The sequence below is a fragment of the Canis lupus genome, chromosome X (genome assembly GCF_048164855.1).
Source record: "Canis lupus baileyi chromosome X, mCanLup2.hap1, whole genome shotgun sequence".
Classification (NCBI taxonomy): domain Eukaryota; kingdom Metazoa; phylum Chordata; class Mammalia; order Carnivora; family Canidae; genus Canis; species Canis lupus.
The window spans coordinates 102,280,179-102,297,733 of NC_132876.1; the positions used below are offsets into that span (position 1 = coordinate 102,280,179).

General features: G+C 35.2%; 1 long non-coding RNA gene across 1 annotated transcript; it reads right to left on the bottom strand.

Moving 5' to 3' along the window:
- Positions 1-2,655: 2,655 nt before the first annotated feature.
- Positions 2,656-8,489, bottom strand: LOC140627628 (uncharacterized). Its single transcript, XR_012026279.1, has 2 exons — positions 8,336-8,489; positions 2,656-3,993 (listed from the first exon to the last, which is right to left on the bottom strand). It is a non-coding gene; the product is annotated as an uncharacterized lncRNA (long non-coding RNA).
- Positions 8,490-17,555: the final 9,066 nt, after the last annotated feature.

Genomic DNA, 17,555 nt, shown 5'->3' on the forward strand with positions numbered 1-17,555 from the left:
AGTGAACTGAAAATTTTTCGTGCCTGTCTAATCACAGGTCTTTGTGATAAAATATTTTGATATTTTTGCCCATGCCCTTCTTGGCTTATATCTGCACATAACTAAAAATAAATTGTTAAAAGTAAGAAGTAATATAACCGGTTATCTAATGATGATAGTGATGATGATGCCCATACTGACATTTAATATGCTAGTATGGAGGAGGAAATCTGAGGTGGTGTGGTAACAGTTGTACATGTGTTTCTATGGGATGACTGACCATTAGTAACCAGGAGCCCAATTAAGGCAGATTGGCACAGAATATATGAGTAAGAAGTGAGTGTTTAGTTGGACATGAACTATTAGAACTGGAAGGAAAAAGAACTGGAAGGAAAAGCAATCACCCAACCTATTTCATTTTATTTATACTGCTGGGTCTTTTACCATAAGAAAAAACAGATGTATGTGCAATATATAAAATAAGGAAAATGTTGGGAAAAAAGAATAAAGGAAAAATTACACATAATTATATCATCTAAATTTATTATTAATATCTCAATCTAGATTTTTCTTTGTGTGTGAATTTTTTTAAAAAATGTGTGTACTCATATCTTCATTTATCTTTCATGTATATAATTGTGTATGTATTATTTTCAAATCTGATCTTTAAATTTTTGTTATGCATACCTTCTTATAATGGACATTTTTATTACTCAGCATTTCAGTTGTAAGGGTGCACTTGCCTTAATGTAAATGTTTGCAGCCAATGGTGATTACTGAAAAAGAGACCTATATGATTTACTCTGTGAAGTCAATAGTTCCTGACACTGAAACCAGAAAAGAACAACATATACAATAATAATAAATTACTGGTGAGGCTCCCTTATGTAATACAACAAAATTGATAATACTGTGAAAATCATGACCTAATAAGGTTTACCTTAGAAAGGCAAAGAGAATTCAGTATTTAAAAGCCCATCCCTAAAAAAAAAAAAAAAAAAAAAAAGCCCATCCCTGTAATCACTATATTAACATATGAGGCAGAAAATCCAAGTAATCTTTTAGTAGGAAAAAAAGAAACTTCTGATAATATTACCACATGTATGTTAATGCACTTTGTAAACTAAAAACATGGCAATTTCCTTAGATTGGCAAGGCATTTAAAAGAGTAGAAAGACATTTAAAAGATTTAGAGGCATTCTCACTAATAAACACAAGGCTAAATTCAGATTGATTCCATTACTGCTATAATTCATCATTATTCTAGATGTCCTATATTAGATAATAACAGAACAAACAAAAATCAGTGTCTTAATGTGTCAGATATTAGCCACTAAAATTAAGGAAAATCAATGGAGACATTATTAGACCAAATCAACTGGTTCAGTAATTGTGCTATATTCAAGATCAACTTATAAAGCTTCAGCATTAAAAAAAATCAATAGCATTACTTTATATCAACTATAACGAACTAGAATTTGTGGTAAAGAAGCAAAACCCTTTATAAATGCAATATAATTTAAAAATTCCTGGGAATGTTTCCCTAAAGTTTGTGACACTTTTATAGAGAAAGTTATGTAACATATTTGAAGTACATAAAAGAGGTCTGAATAAATGAAAAGACAGATCGTTTTCCTGGATAAAAATGCATACTCTTTTTAAAATGACAATTATTTGTTTTTGCTTTTTTAAATGTTATTTATTTATGTCTTAGGGTGCCTGGGTGGCTGAGTCATTAAGCACCTGCCTTTGGTTCAGGTCATGATCCCACAGTCCTGGCATCTGCCCAAGCCCTGTGTCCAGCCCCACGTCACTCCTTGCTCAGAGGGGGAATCTGCTTCTCCCTCTGCCCCCTCTCCCCCCCCCATGCTCTCTCTCAATCTGTCTTGCTTTCTCTCTCTCTCAAGTAAATAATTTTTTAAAAAATGACAATTATCTCTTACTTTCTTCAAAATTCTAGCTACGCCAGACGGTAATCCCAAGAGTACTTGGTAAACAGAGTAAATTTATATGGGAGAGTAAAACTGTATGTCTGGCTATTTTTTTAGTAAAATAAGAACAAATAGAGGAATTCACCTTCCAGATTGAAAGATATTTATAAAACCATACAATAATGTTTTATTTAGTAGACCATTTAAAGAGGATTACAAGTCAAGCAGCATACCTAGGTGTGTATTGACATTTGATGTGTTGCAGAGGTGGCATCATAAACACCATAGAAAGCAAACACTACTCAATAAAGTTGGAAAAGCTGGCTTTCCATTTAGGACATACATTCTAGATGGATTAAAAGGACACATATTCTAGGTGGATAAAAAATTTTAAATACTTACTTAAAACAATTAGATGAAAAAAATATGAGAGTACTTTTTATAACTTCATATTAAGAAAGGCTTATTTAAATTTTATATAACAAGTATATTTGAAAAAACAGACAAAATGTGGGTCATTATTTTAAAGACAAAAAAAAAAAAAAACAAGCCTCTCTTCCAAACTACGAATTCATATATTAATTTCCTTGCCATGCCTCTGCTCAAAACTTTCACAGTAAAAGCCAGAGTCCAACGACATTTTGGCCCTTTCTTATGTGGCTCCCTGGTACCTGTCTGACTTCATTTCCTACTACCATTCCCCCAACACTCTCTATTCCAGGCATACCGGCATTCACCTCAGACACATTTTTAAAATTCTTTTTTATTGGAGTTCAATTTGCCAACATTTAGCATAACACCCAGTACTCATCCCGCCAAGTACTCATCCTGCCAAGTGCCCCCCTCAGTGCGCATCATCCAGTCATCCCAAACCCCCAACCTCTCCTTCCACTACCCCTTGTTCGTTTCCCAGAGTTAGGTGTCTCTCGTGTTTTGTCATCCTCACTGATATTTTCACTCATCCTCTCTCCTTTCCCTTTATTCCCTTTCTTTTTTTTTTTTTGCTTTTATTTTTTATTTATAAACTTATTTTTATTGGTGTTCAATTTGCCAACATATAGAATAACACCCAGTGCTCATCCCATCAAGTGCCCACCTCAGTGCCCGTCACCCAGTCACCCCCACCCCCACCCACCTCCCCTTCCACCACCCCTTGTTTGCTTCCCAGAGTTAGGAGTCTCTCATGTTCTGTCTCCCTCCCTGATATTTCCCACTCATTTTTCTCCTTTCCCCTTTATTCCCTTTCACTAATTTTTATATTCCCCAAATGAATGAGACCATATAATGTTTTCTGATTGACTTATTTCACTCAGCATAATACCCTCCAGTTCCATCCACGTCGAAGCAAATGGTGGGTATTTGTCCTTTCTAATGGCAGAGTAATATTCCATTGTATACATAGACCACATCTTCTTTATCCATTCATCTTTAAATGGGCACTGAGGCTCCTTCCACAGTTTGGCTACTGTGGACATTGCTGCTATAAACATCGGGGTGCAGGTGTCCCGGCGTTTCACTGCATCTGTATCTTTGGGGTAAATCCCCAGCAGTGCAATTGCTGGGTCGTAGGGCAGATCTATTTTTAAGTCTTTGAGGAACCTCCACACAGTTTTCCAGAGTGGCTGCACCAGTTCACATTCCCACCAACAGTGCAAGAGGGTTCCCCTTTCTCCGCATCCTCTCCAACATTTGTTGTTTCCTGTCTTCTTAATTTTCCCCATTCTCACTGGTGTGAGGTGGTATCTCATTGTGGTTTTGATTTGTATTTCCCTGATGGCAAGTGATGCAGAGCATTTTCTCATGTGCTTGTTGGCCATGTCTATGTCTTCCTCTGTGAAATTTCTGTTCATGTCTTTTGCCCATTTCATGATTGGATTGTTTGTTTCTTTGCTGCTGAGTTTAATAAGTTCTTTATAGATCTTGGATACTAGCCCTTTCTCTGATAGGTCATTTGCAAGTATCTTCTCCCATTCTGTAGGTTGTCTTTTAGTTTGGTTGACTGTTTCTTTTGCTGTGCAGAAGCTTTTTATCTTGATGAAATCCCAATAATTCATTTTTGCTTTTGTTTCTCTTGCCTTCAGTCCTAGCCTCAGCAATCAGACAACAAAAAGAAATAAAAGGCATTCAAATTGGCAAAGAAGAAGTCAAACTCTCTCTTCACAGATGGCATGATACTGTACATAGAAAACCCAAAAGACTCCACCCCAAGATTGCTAGAACTCATACAGCAATTCGGCAGTGTGGCAGGATACAAAATCAATGCCCAGAAGGCAGTGGCATTTCTATACACTAACAATGAGACTGAAGAAAGAGAAATTTGAAAGGAGTCAATCCCATTTACAATTGCACCCAAAAGCATAAGATACCTAGGAATAAACCTAATCGAAGAGGTAAAGGATCTATACCCTAAAACTACAGAATACTTCTGAAAGAAATTGAGGAAGACACAAAGAGATGGAAAAATATTCCATGCTCGTGGATTGGCAGAATTAATATTGTGAAAATGTCAATGCTACCCAGGGCAATTTACTCATTTAATGCAATCTCTATCAAAATACCATGGACTTTCTTCAGAGAGTTTTAACAAATCATCTTAAGATTTGTATGGAATTGGAAAAGACCCTGAATAGCCAGGGGAATATTAAAAAAGACAACCATAGCTGGGGGCATCACAATGCCAGATTTCAGGTTGTACTACAAAGCTGTGGTCATTAAGATGGTGTGGTACTGGCACAAAAACAGACACATAGATCAATGGAACAGAATAGAGAACCCAGAAGTGGGCCCTCAACTTTATGGTCAACTAATATTCGACAAAGCAGGAAAGACTACCCACTGGAAAAAAGACAGTCTCTTCAATAAATGGTGCTGGGAAAATTGGACATCCACATGCAGAAGAATGAAACTAGACCATTCTCTTACACCATACACAAAGATAAACTCAAAATGGATGAAAGATCTAAATGATCTAAATGTGATTTTCCATCAAAATCCTAGAGGAGCACACAGGCAACACCCTTTTTGAACTTGGGCATAGCAACTTCTTGCAGGATACATCTATGAAGGCAGGAGAAACAAAATCAGACACATTCTTAACTCAATGTTATTGTACCTCATGTCCTCTCCCTTCTCCTTCTAACCCAGTCCCTTTGCCCAGATACCCATAGGACTCATTTTCCCTTTTTTTTCAGATATTTGACTGTCATAACATTTGTCCTTCACCAATTGCCTTTCTTGCCAACTCTATTTAAAATCCCTCTTAGCCCTCTTCCCTCTTGTATTATATGTGTGAATACTGCTGCAATGAACATGGGTATGCAGATACCTCTTCAAGATACTGATTTCAATTCCTTTGGATGTATGGATGTATTCCTAGGAGTGAGATGGCTGGATTATATATATGGTCGTTCCATCTTTAATTTTTTGTGCTATACTGTTTTCTGTATTAGCTATACCATTTTACATTCCCATCAGCAGTATACAAGGGTTCCCTTTTCTCTGCGTCCTCGGCAACATTTGTTATCTCTTCCTTTTTTGATAATAGCCATCATAACAGGGCTAGGGGGTAGAGGGAAGTGAGGTGACATAAGTTAAAGGGTGCAAATTGTTAGTTATGATTAGTATAAGCTCTGAGGATCATAATGTTCTTACAGCATGTTGACTATAGTTAATAATACTGTATTGTATACTTAGAAAGTGTTGACAGGAGTTGTAAGCATTCTCACCACACACAAAAGAGTTAACTGTGTTAACTATGTGAGGTTATGGATGTGATAATTATTTGATCTTTGTAATCATTCTCCACTGTATATGCATATCAACTCATCATGTTACCTACCTTAAATATATAGAATTATATTTGTCAATTTTTTTTGCTCCTAAGAAAGTATATTTTTTATTTTTTTCACCCTGTAACCCCAGAAAGGACATTTTTAAATGGAAAGCTTACATAAGAAAATAGGGATCCCTGGGTGGCGCAGCGGTTTGGCGCCTGCCTTTGGCCCAGGGCACGATCCTGGAGACTCGGGATCGAGTCCCACGTCGGGCTCCCGGTGCATGGAGCCTGCTTCTCCCTCTGCCTATGTCTCTGCCTCTCTCTCTCTCTGTGTGTGACTATCATAAATAAATAAAAATTTTAAAAAAAAGAAAATATATAGTGATCCACGAAACAGCTTGAGGTAAATACACGATAATAGGGAAAACCAATAATAATAATAATAATAATAATAATAATAATTCCACTTATCCTCCTTAGAAGCACAAAACCCACAAGAAATGATAGTGCAGAGGCTGGAGAGCCTGCTAAGGAATCAAGGCATCAAAGCCAAGGTGATCCAGGAGGAGGGCTAAGACATGGGATAGTCTCAACTAACTATGTTCTGCTCTTAGCTACTGAGGACAGGCATGTCACCACAGCTAGGCAGTAGCTCAAGAACACCGTCAAAAATGGTTGTGCTAGATAATAGCATGTTGATTCCACATAAATGTGTGTAAGTTCCTGAGATCATAGGAAATCCTCCCATAAGTTCGAAGTTATTCATAGTTGAAACAAATTTTGAAAATAAATTAGATCCTTTTAATGTTTCCTATCATTTGCTGTATTATCTTTTAAGCAATTATGGTGATCTGACATTTTATGTATTTTATTTTTATATTTTTATTTTCTCTATACAACTCCCCCCACCCCAGCCTACTGCTGGAATATAATCAGTTCTATGAGAGCACGTGTTTGATATGTTGTATATTTCCATGTCTCCAGCACCAGAGACAGAGCCTGGCAGTGCCTCAATACATTTTTTAAATGAATGAATAAACAGACTTAATTGGTGAAATCTAAAGAGAAATGGGCAGGATATAATGATTTAATGAAATTTTTCTATAAATTGATTGTCTTATTACATTCAAAAACAGACAAAGTAAACATGAGAAATCATAATTAGTGGTTAATTTTGTATAGTAAGAATATGGGCTTCTTGTATTTTTCTATAATTTTAAATTTTATTAAAAATTTTTAAATAACTCAAAAAATGAGATTAAAAAATTGTTACTTTTACTAAGGATATGCGCACGGTTGAGATTCTTAATCCAATCATCAGATTTTCAAAAGTGGAAATAACTCAGTATCCAATAATAAATTAACACTTTAAAAAGACAGTGTGTTAAATCTGTTTGATGAGATTTCATACAACCATTAAGAAGCATATTCTGCCATTAGGAATATTTAATGACATGGGAAGTGTTCAAAATAAAAATTTAAGTGAAAAAAATAAGTCATGAAATGGTGTACACAGCAAGATCTTAAATTTGTTATATGTGTGTTAGTGTGTGTATATATAAGTATATTACAAAAACAATAAAGAAAATATACATCATTTTAGCATGATTTCTAAGAAATGAGATTGTAAGAGATAATTTTTATGCTTTTTCATACTTCCAAAATTCTGATACAAAATGTTAGAATCAGAAAAAGAGAGAAAATCTCTTGGAAATAAAATTTGCTCTGTTGTATTTGAATTTTGTCTCTTAATAGAATCATATGATATTTAGGAACATTTCTGTTTTTGTTTCAGAAGTTAGCTTTATAACCATACATTTATATAATTACCTTTAGTCCTCTGTTTATAAATGTCTAGTATTTCCTATTGTGGACAGTGATATTATTCTCTTGTGTTTTTTTCTCTCCACTTCCTTCCTATTCTCTATTGTACCACCCAATTTTAGTTAATACTATTATCTTTGTTGGTTTTTCCCTTTATCTTGTTATATTTTTAATACCCTATCTTCATGCAAGCTAACTCATTGAATGGTATAAATTTTTTGAGCATCAAAATATAGATATGATGGCCATTGTTGTAATCACTAACTATGGTAGTTACCTGGCTCTATGCCAGTGCTCCAAAGCCTGTGGGCAAGAGCTTCTCGCACTACTTGTATTTGTGACTGTGAGAATCAAACCTCAAAACTTCCAGACAAACTTTTTATTACTATTAGCAGTAGTAGTGTCACTGCATTATCAATGCTTTACATTAAAAATTAATGCGTTGCTCATATGCCTGAAACTTTGCAGATTTTGTATGAGTGAAATCTGTATCAGTTTCCTGGAGGAAATGGAATCTATTTCATGTGGTTCAAATGAAGAGACATTATTAGATAAAAGTCTCCTTACGGAGGTGTGAAAAGATTTAAAAGAACAAGCAAGGGATGGAGATAGCAGCCACAGACTAGCAACGGAGGAAAGCTTTTATCACTCAAGGAAGGTTTTTATCACTCCAAAGCCTGGAGTGGAAAGGGAAGGAAATAGTGTTACTGGATCCCGGAGAGACCTAGTACCAAGGAGAAGCCCACTCAGTGGAAACTGATTGTGGAGGAGAAAGCAAAACTGTAGCACCAGAGTCAGCATAGAGTAGGAAAAAAAAATGTCCTACCTCTTTCTAGTCCCATTTTGTGATCACTCATTGAGATCATGCCTCTCATTGCCTGCATCCATTCAAGATGCAGCTGGGAAGAGAGCCTGCAAGATTCAGTCAACAGGGCTCAGCCTCTCCAGACACTAATCAGGGCAGAAAAGGGCAGGTTAAGTATCTGTGTGTGTTTGGGATTGGCAGTGGAAAATAACTTGCATATGCTACCACTTTGCCACTTAGCAAATGCAGCAACTTTCACTTCTGTATGGTGCCATCATTTCCTGCAGACCCATCTTTAGACTAGACCTCTGTGTTTTTCCTCTTCTGTTTTCTGGTCATAAAGAGTTCTGCATGAAACCATAGGGACTGGTTCACAGTGAGTTAGGACAGTGGCAAGGAATGGTCAGTAGAAAAAAAAAATCTCTCTCCTCTTGCACTGGGGCGATTTCTTGCTGGGGCCTTCCATTAGCCAAACCCTACAAGAACATAGAGGGCTAGGTAGCCCAGGTGATGAAGTCTGCAGGCAGCAACCTGACAGACAGAGATGGAGCTGTGGTGGTGGAGGACAAGCATAAACATCACAAATTGAATCTGTTGAAATTGGGTCTTGTATTGACTCAATTATTGAAACTCTATCAATACACAATTAGAGCTGTCACATTTTAAATGGGTAATATTTAAATAATTTTGTTTTCAGTCTGTAGTGTGCATAAGTTTTCCATTTATACAGAGATAACTGTCATGTTTGAGGAACAGTGTGAATTCAAGAGTAAGAAGAGTGGGGGAAAAGCAGCTATTTCACTGTTTTCAAACAACTGTTGCCAAAGATACTTAAATAATAATAAATAATACCAAGTTAGTTTCCAGAGCACTCTAACCTGGGTGACTGACTGATTAGGCTTCTCAAAGAACAATGAACTTTTCTCCTGTTGATGTTCTCACAGGAGATAATACATTCCTCCACCATTTAGTGAACTACCTCGTCAAAAACACTTAGAACTTTTGGATCTCCATACACTCAAAGTAATTTTTAGAGCACCATAGCTTTTGCTGATGATGAATTATTTTCTGTAATTATTACAATGCTAAACAAACATTTTTTTAGGCAGGATAGTGCCTTAATATTGTATTTTTTAGATATGTCTGTGTTACTTCATGCAGTTGTCCTATCCATTTTCATTGTTGTATAGTTTTCTTTATAAAACGTATAATAATGTTTTTCCATGACTCTTGATTTGAAGTTTGAGTTAGCTACAGTTTGAGTTTTATACGTAATGTTGTTAAGATGATTCTTTTATAGTCTCAGTGTATGAGAGTTGCAAATTTAATCATTGAACACTCCAGTCCTCAGTTTAACAGATCAAGATACAAATCACTCATAAAATTATGTAATAAAGTCAAGTTTACTTTTTTGATGATTTAACTTTGCTATGTTTTAAAAGGAAACATTTTTATTTCATCCAAAATATATTGTTTTTCAGCTATCCCATGTATGCCAAATTTTCCCATTTCTTTACTCCTTTGTAGGGAGAATATTTTATTTGTTGTATCTTGTAGAATTATGGCAATCATCAATAATCAATAATTTATATCAAGACAATATTTATATTTTGAAGCAAATTAAGTAGTTTTTATTTTCTTTAGATTCAAGTAGATGCCCTTAATTCCCAGCTTTGAGAAAAAGCCTAAGCATCCCATAATGCACGAGTGATATAAATAATGTCAGAAGACAAAACATTACTTTCTGACCTTCGCACAAATTCTCCTATGCCCTGTTGCTGGGGGGCTGAGAGCCCTTTAAACTTAGTGACCTACTTAGCGTGGCTGTAAATGTCATTCTTATTCATGGCAACATTTAATGCTTTCCTGAATTTTGCTAAACTATTTACCACAATGATATATTGAAGAATTGAATTCCACAGCTTGATTGTGTGCTGCATAAAGAATTGTATTGTTCATCAGTCTAAAGTGGAATGCGATTCATTCTCATTGAGAGTCCGCTTGTTTCTGTGGTATGAGACTGGGAGGAGAAAACACCTTATGTTTTCAGTAAAACATTCATTATTTTTATAGCTGTTTTTCTTTTTCATCGTTTACTTCTCTCCATTACTAAGTAAATCACACTATCATGCCTTCCAGACATGAATTTTTATATTTATTTTGGCCTTTTTACCCAGCATTAACATTTGGCCTGATTTTAATCTGTCACACTTTACATAATCTTCATTATAAATTGACTACTGAGTGAAACTGATGCTCCAAAGAAATCTACAAGCACTGCAAGGAAAAGGCATCAACATTATACAGTTAGGAATAAATCAGAAATGAAAACTCGGAATTTTTAAGTTCTGTTCTTATGAATGCTCTGTGTTGTCTTTTGTTTTCTTATATCTGCTTGAAAATTAGAAAATTCTTTTCTAATTATAGTTAAGTTATATTAAAATTTTTATCTTATTTAAAACAAATGTTTCCTTATAATCAACATCGAAATAAGTTCTCATACTTTTTTTTACATACTATAAATCAATGCAAATGTCCGTGATACCTCTAAGTCTAAATGGACTCATACTGAGTGTCTTTTGCAAAGACATTTGTAGTTAGCACTTTTCCTCATCAGTGTTTCAAGAGTACTTTTCTAATATCAACAGGAAAGGAATACAATCATTTTCGCTATCCAGAAAAATTGTTTGCGATAATATTATTCTTTGCATACTAATTGTAGAACCAATGATTTATGTATATCCTAAAATACTTCCTATATATAATGCTAAGATTTTTTTAAAGGATTGAAAATAAGAGACAAACGCTACTGATGAATAGTATCCATAATTATACTGATACTCAAAAGAACAAAATGGCAATAAGATTTTTATGAAAATGAACTCAATAATTAATTTTTGCACATAAATTTAGATATATTGAGAGTTTATTACTTTGTATATGGTTATTTCTTGTGGGATTCTTTTCATATATTACTTTGGACATGTTTGCCTTAATCTTTACTTTCATAGACGATTCTATGACTGTTAAAATTAGAAGTCTGCTAGGTGAACTTTTCACAGAAAATATATTGCCTTTCATCCATTAAACAATGTAATTGCTTAAACAAATCAAATGTGTGTATATTAATAATCATATCAAGATCTGTAACCCCTCTAGACTACAATGATATAGTAATTTAACAAGAATTGCTTTGTTCCTCTACAAGCCTGTCAGATCTAGGTTTTAATTATCTTCTCACCACCTCTAGGCCTTTTCATATTCAGACGGTATGTAAATTAATGTAGTCTCTCATTTTGAAAGAGTTAAGGGATAAGAATATCTCTAGAATATTTCTCTCTTACCTCTATTAACCACATATCTACTTTTTTATAGAGTGTAATTCAAAAGGAAAATACAGAAACTTAATTCTGGAGAGTGAGAGCAATAGAAAAAAACCCCTGCTTTTAACAAAATAAACACTAACAATCCTTAGGGTCATCAAAGTATAGGTGAAGGAAAATTTGTTTGTTTGTTTGTTTGTTTGTTTATTTATTTATTTTTGAAGATTAGTTTAAAAAAACTTTTTTACAAGGGCACCTGGATGACTCAATCAGTTGTGTCCAACTCTTGATTTCTGCTCAGGTCGTGGTCTCAATCAGGGTTGTGAGATCAAGCCCCATATCAGGCTCTGCGCTCAGTGGAGAGTCTGCTTGAAATCCTTTCTCTCCCTCTTCCTCTGCACCCCCGGCCGCCACTCCTGCTCGTTCACTCTCTCAAATAAATAAATAAATCTTAATTTTTTTTTTACAAATTTCTAAAACAAACAAAATTCTGTGCTCATTAAAATACTTCTTTGTTCAAAAAAAAAAAATTTAAGCCCCTAAGTATATGTCAGGTAACTATTTTAAACCTGCAGCTATAATATTGAACTTAGAAGGACAAAACCCCTGTCTTTGTCTGTCTGGCTACATCTTGCATGGTAAGGGGAGAGACAGAAAATAAATTATTAAAGATACGATATATAATATACCAGGTAGTGGTAAGTGCTGTGAAGAAAAAGAAATTGGGTAATGGGAGGGAGCGAATGAAGGCGAAAATCTAGGGAAATCATAAAAGGCTTTTCTTACATGGAAGTTGAGCAGTGAACAGTAGTAAGGGAGTAAAATATGGATATCTGTGGGAACAGCATTAGAGATGGTCAAAGCTGATTCCAGGCTTTAGAATCTGATCAATTGAATGATGGAATTATCATTAACTGAGATGAGAAAGACTAGAGGAGAAGAGCATTGGCAAAAATCAGGAGTATAGATTTGGGCATGTTACTGTAGGGTTTGATCCGGTTGGTAGTGAAATGAAATAGGCCAGGCAAAGGTGGGTCGAGGCAAGCTTTTAATGGAAGCGCTCTCAGGGGAGGTTCCAGGGCCTGCAAGGGAGGGAGACCAGGCAAGTCACGCGCGGGGATAATACAGGTAGGCTTTTATAGGGAAGGGTAGGATGGTGCCGGTATAGAGTAATAGCTGCTTATGTCTATATATGGTATGGGGTTAGGTAAGGTTCAGTTTCTGTTCCTGCATAGGTCCTGTTTTCCCATGATGATGTGTCCTTGGGCGGTCTCCTAGTGGCGGGAAAGTCCCAAGCAGGGTGACAAGATGCCCCAATCGCCTCCCGATCCCCCTTGATCCCACCGGCCCAACAGTTACTTTCGAAGTACCTGTGAGATATGCAAAGGGAAATAACACAATTTGATATTAGAGTTTTAGTGAAAAGTCCATACTGAATTATAAATTTGGTAGTTATCAACATATAGATGTTATTTGAAGCCATGGGTTTGATGTGACAATGAGGGACTAGGTAAAGATGCAGAAGAGAGGAGGTCTAAAGACTAAGCCCTGGAGCTTTCCAGTCATTGGGAATAAATTAGAGGAAGAGGAAATAGCAACAGAAAATAAGAGAACACTTGTGTGATCAAAGGAAACCCAAGAAAGAGTATTGTACCAGAAACCAAATGAAGGAAAGATTTGAACTAAGAAAGAGTGAACAGTTGTGTCAGATACTGTTAGCTGGTGAAGCACAATAACGATTGTGATTGATTATTGAAATTCACAAAATGGGGGCCAAGAAAAAATGTCACTAAGATGTGAAGATTTTAATGTAAAGAGGCTCAAAAAAAGAGAGAAAGCTATACAAGTATATGAAGTTGAAGTTTTATTTGGAACAGGGAACAGTACAGCCTATTCATGTGCTGCTGAGAAATACCCACAAGAGAGGGAAACTCAGAAAAAAGAGGAGAAAGAGAATTGTGTCTTTGAGTAGGAAGAGCAGATGGGATCCAATTCACAACTGTAAGGGTTAGCCTTGGATAGCACCAGTAACCATTCTTTCTTTGATAGCAATAGGAGGGAAGGGAAGAAATAAACCTAGACAAAAGTAAATTGGTAGATGTGATGGTAAGAGTAGAGTCTTTTATCAGTTTTGTTTTGTATCATCAACAAATAAGAAAGGTCATGAACTGAAGGTAAATAAGGAGAAGGGAAAGGTTCCTACTTTGTGAAGAGGTAAGGTATGAAATAGTTACTTAAAAAAGGAGGAGAATAAATGCATTAGGGAAATATGCTATGATTCTGTTAGGACTCATGCATTTACAATGAGATTCTTTTAGCACTTTTATGTGTTTTTCCATTCAAGTTTAGTTGCTTAGGTGCAGATATAAAATAGAGAATTATATTTAGTTGGGTTTTATCAGGCAAGTAAGATGAAAAGAGAAAAGACAAGGAAATTGAGTATATGTGAGGGCAAGCTAGGCTGGGTAAGGTTGAAAGTAATAATTGAAGGAATGAAAGACAGGGAAAATATGAAGGTCAGTTGATTGATGGTTCCATGCAATTGAATATTAGAGGTTAGTTTAGAAGATGGAAGGAGTTGGAAAGAAAGAAGGCAGTGGTCAGAATGCAGAATGGATGCATGGAAATGAGATTATGGAGTGAGTACAGATACATTATATCAGATATCAGAGTGAGAAGGCATGCAGACTGACTTCTTGATCTTCATATTTGAGCCAGGAGGAGGTTGAGTCATGGTTCAACATTGGATTCATTGGTACAAAGACCTCTGGTTCACAGGCACCACAAGACTCTAAAATGGTGCAAATTCTCCCTGCTTTTCAGTCCTGCCTTGGTTGTCATTTTCCCAGGAAAACTGGAGTGAGGGGAACTATTAGGCTGAGTGAATTACCATTGTATTTGCAAGTCTTTCAGCCTGTGTTTTGTCCTGGCTGCTAACACCTTGGCCAATAGCTTGATAGCCAAACCCAACATTTGCCCTCAGATAGCATCCTTGTCTCATCCTTATTTGTAGGGCTCTTTTCTCTAGAAATCAGCTCATTTAGGCTGGAGTGCCTCCACTACTCTCTGAATGTCCTTTAGAACATTTTTTGTTTTATTTGGATTTATCTTGTACTACTGGAACAAAGATATCCTGCATCATCTTACATCCTATGCAGAGTGGAATTTACTATCAATGTTTTCAACTTCTTGATGCCTGCCCCCACTATAATCAGAACCTCTTAGGATGAGCTTAATCAATGACTGAATGGCGAAACCAAAAAAATCTTTTCCTATGGTTCTAAATGATCATGATCATTTTTCTTTCCCTGAACCTCCATAGTGTTCAATATATATTTGGGAACATATCACATTCTGCTTTATTTTTATCCCTTCTAGATTATTCCATGTAGGAAATCCTGACAACTTTGCCTCACAATTTAGTCCTCAGTGATCTACCTTTTTGGATGCAGAAGTGCTCATCACTCCATCTCCTAGTGTACCTGACACAATTATTTGGCAATAATAATCAGATTTCTAGATTCTTCATCATCATGCCTTTCATCTGAATGCATTCATGCTTGTTTATGCTTCTGTAACCTGGCATCCACAGCTAGAAAGTCTTCCATGTTCAAGAAGCATGCAGTCATATTTAATTCCTTTACCTGGCCACTCCAATTTATGTCTAACTTTCATTAAGTTTAAATTGCAATGAAAGATTTTGGGTTGGTTTCATATTAAACTTCAAGTCAAAGAAAAACACTTGGTAATCTCCATGTGGAGCAGAAAGCAGTTTAATCTAGACATCCTCCTTTTCTATTCTGGAGTGATAAACAAGTTGAACAAAAGGTCAAGATTTTATCTGTATTGCAATTTACTTTGTTACAAGGCATGATTACAGTCTATGGTGTCCTATTAATTATTATGAATTTTTATCTAATATATTAAATATTGACACATTTTTAAAATTGAATATTTCTTAAGCATAGTTTATATGCTTTGAGACTTCATTCTTCCTCCCTTATTTGTATCTGCTCCTTTAGCACTAGTAAACAAAGAAGATATTTCATTTTATTTTTTTAAAGATTTTATTTATTCATTTATTTGAGAGAGAAAGAGAAAGAGCACAAGGTGAGGGGCTAAGGGACAAGCAGACTCCCTGCTGAGCATGGAGGCCAACCTGGAGTTCAATCCCAGGACCCTGAGATCATGACCTGAACCAAAGTCAGACACTTAACCAACTGAGCCACCCAGGTGCTCCACAGAGAAGATATTTTAAAATTCTATCTTTGTTCATAATGGTTGCACATCTCATAAAAACATGATTGATTAGAAAATTCATGTGTCTGAACTGGTCCTTTTAGAAACTGAAGACTATTAATATCCCTTCACAAAATATTTTACAAATAAACACAATTATTAAGCACATGTGTTCTATACTCATAGACCAGGGACTAAGTGGCATAACTGATTGCTATATTCTCATGGTCCTAGAAGTCATAAGTCAGTTGCAGAAAGTAAGTAAATACGTAGGCTACCTTACTATTATAATATTGTATGGCATATCATGTTAATCGTAAATGTGAGTTTAGGGTGCTTGATATCTGACTTTGAAATATGAGCAAAGTAAGATAAATTTGACTATTTGGAAATTGTTATCAACTATTAATAGTAAGTGGTAATTAGACTTCCTCATACTGTTTATAAGGAAATTTTTAGTTATCTCATAAAGTTGCAAGATACATATCAAGCTTTTCTACCAAGAAATAATGATTTTAGTTGGATTAGAAACTTATTTTAAAGTTAAGCTGGTATCTAATTAAAGACTATGCTCAGTTGTTAGCCATTAATATATATGAGTGTATGTTCATATATATTAATATATGTATGTGAACACACATATATTCAAACATATTCTTACTATTTATTCAATATTCTGAATAAGCTAAAGAATACATTGAAATTTAACAATAAGCTATGAAATGACTGATACAATTAGCAATGCCTTATATATATGAATTTTCTTTTCTTGAGATTGTGTAACAGAAATAAAATTCAGAATGAAAGGAATATTGTGAAGTTAAAATGGTAAACTAACTACAATTGTCAATCATTATGCCAATTTTATGTTATGTTCATCAAAACAACCCCATATTTTATTGCCTGACTTTGCAATAATAAAATATTATACATGTGAACTTGTAAGATACATTAATAATTTAAAAAGTGATTTGTTTTAAACATTGTGGATAAGCATGTGATTTCCTTACAATAAAAGAAATTTCAAACTATTTCTTCTCCATTTCCTCTCCTTGCTTTGACAAATCTAGGCCCTTATAGCTTAGTACTTTGAATGCACTTTGGTTATTATAGAAATCAGTTGATGGACACTTGGGCTGCTTCTGTAATTTGGCTATTGTAAATAATGCTGCTAAAAACATAGGAGTGCATGTATCCCTTTGAATTAGTGTTTTTGTATTTTGAGGGTAAATACTCAGTAGCGGGATTCCTGGATCATAGGGTGGCTCTATTTTTAAGGTTTTGAGGAACCTTCATACCATTTTCTACAGTGGCTGAACATGTTTGCATTCCCACCAACAAGAGGGTTCCCCTTTCTCCTCATCTTTGCCAACAACTGTTATTTTGGGGTTGTTAAATTTTAGCCATTCTCTCAGGTGTTACTTGATATCTCACTGTGGTTTTGATTTGGATTTCTCTGGTGATGTGTGATGTTGAACATCTTTTCATGTGTCTGTTGGCCACCTGGATGTCTTCTTTGGAGAAATGTCTATTCATGCCTTCTATCCATTTTTCAATTGGATTATTATTATTATTTTTTAGTTATTGAATTGTATCAGTTCTTTATATATTTTGGATACTAACCCTTTATCAGATATGTCATTTGCAATTATCTTCTCCCATTTAGTAGGTTGCCTTTT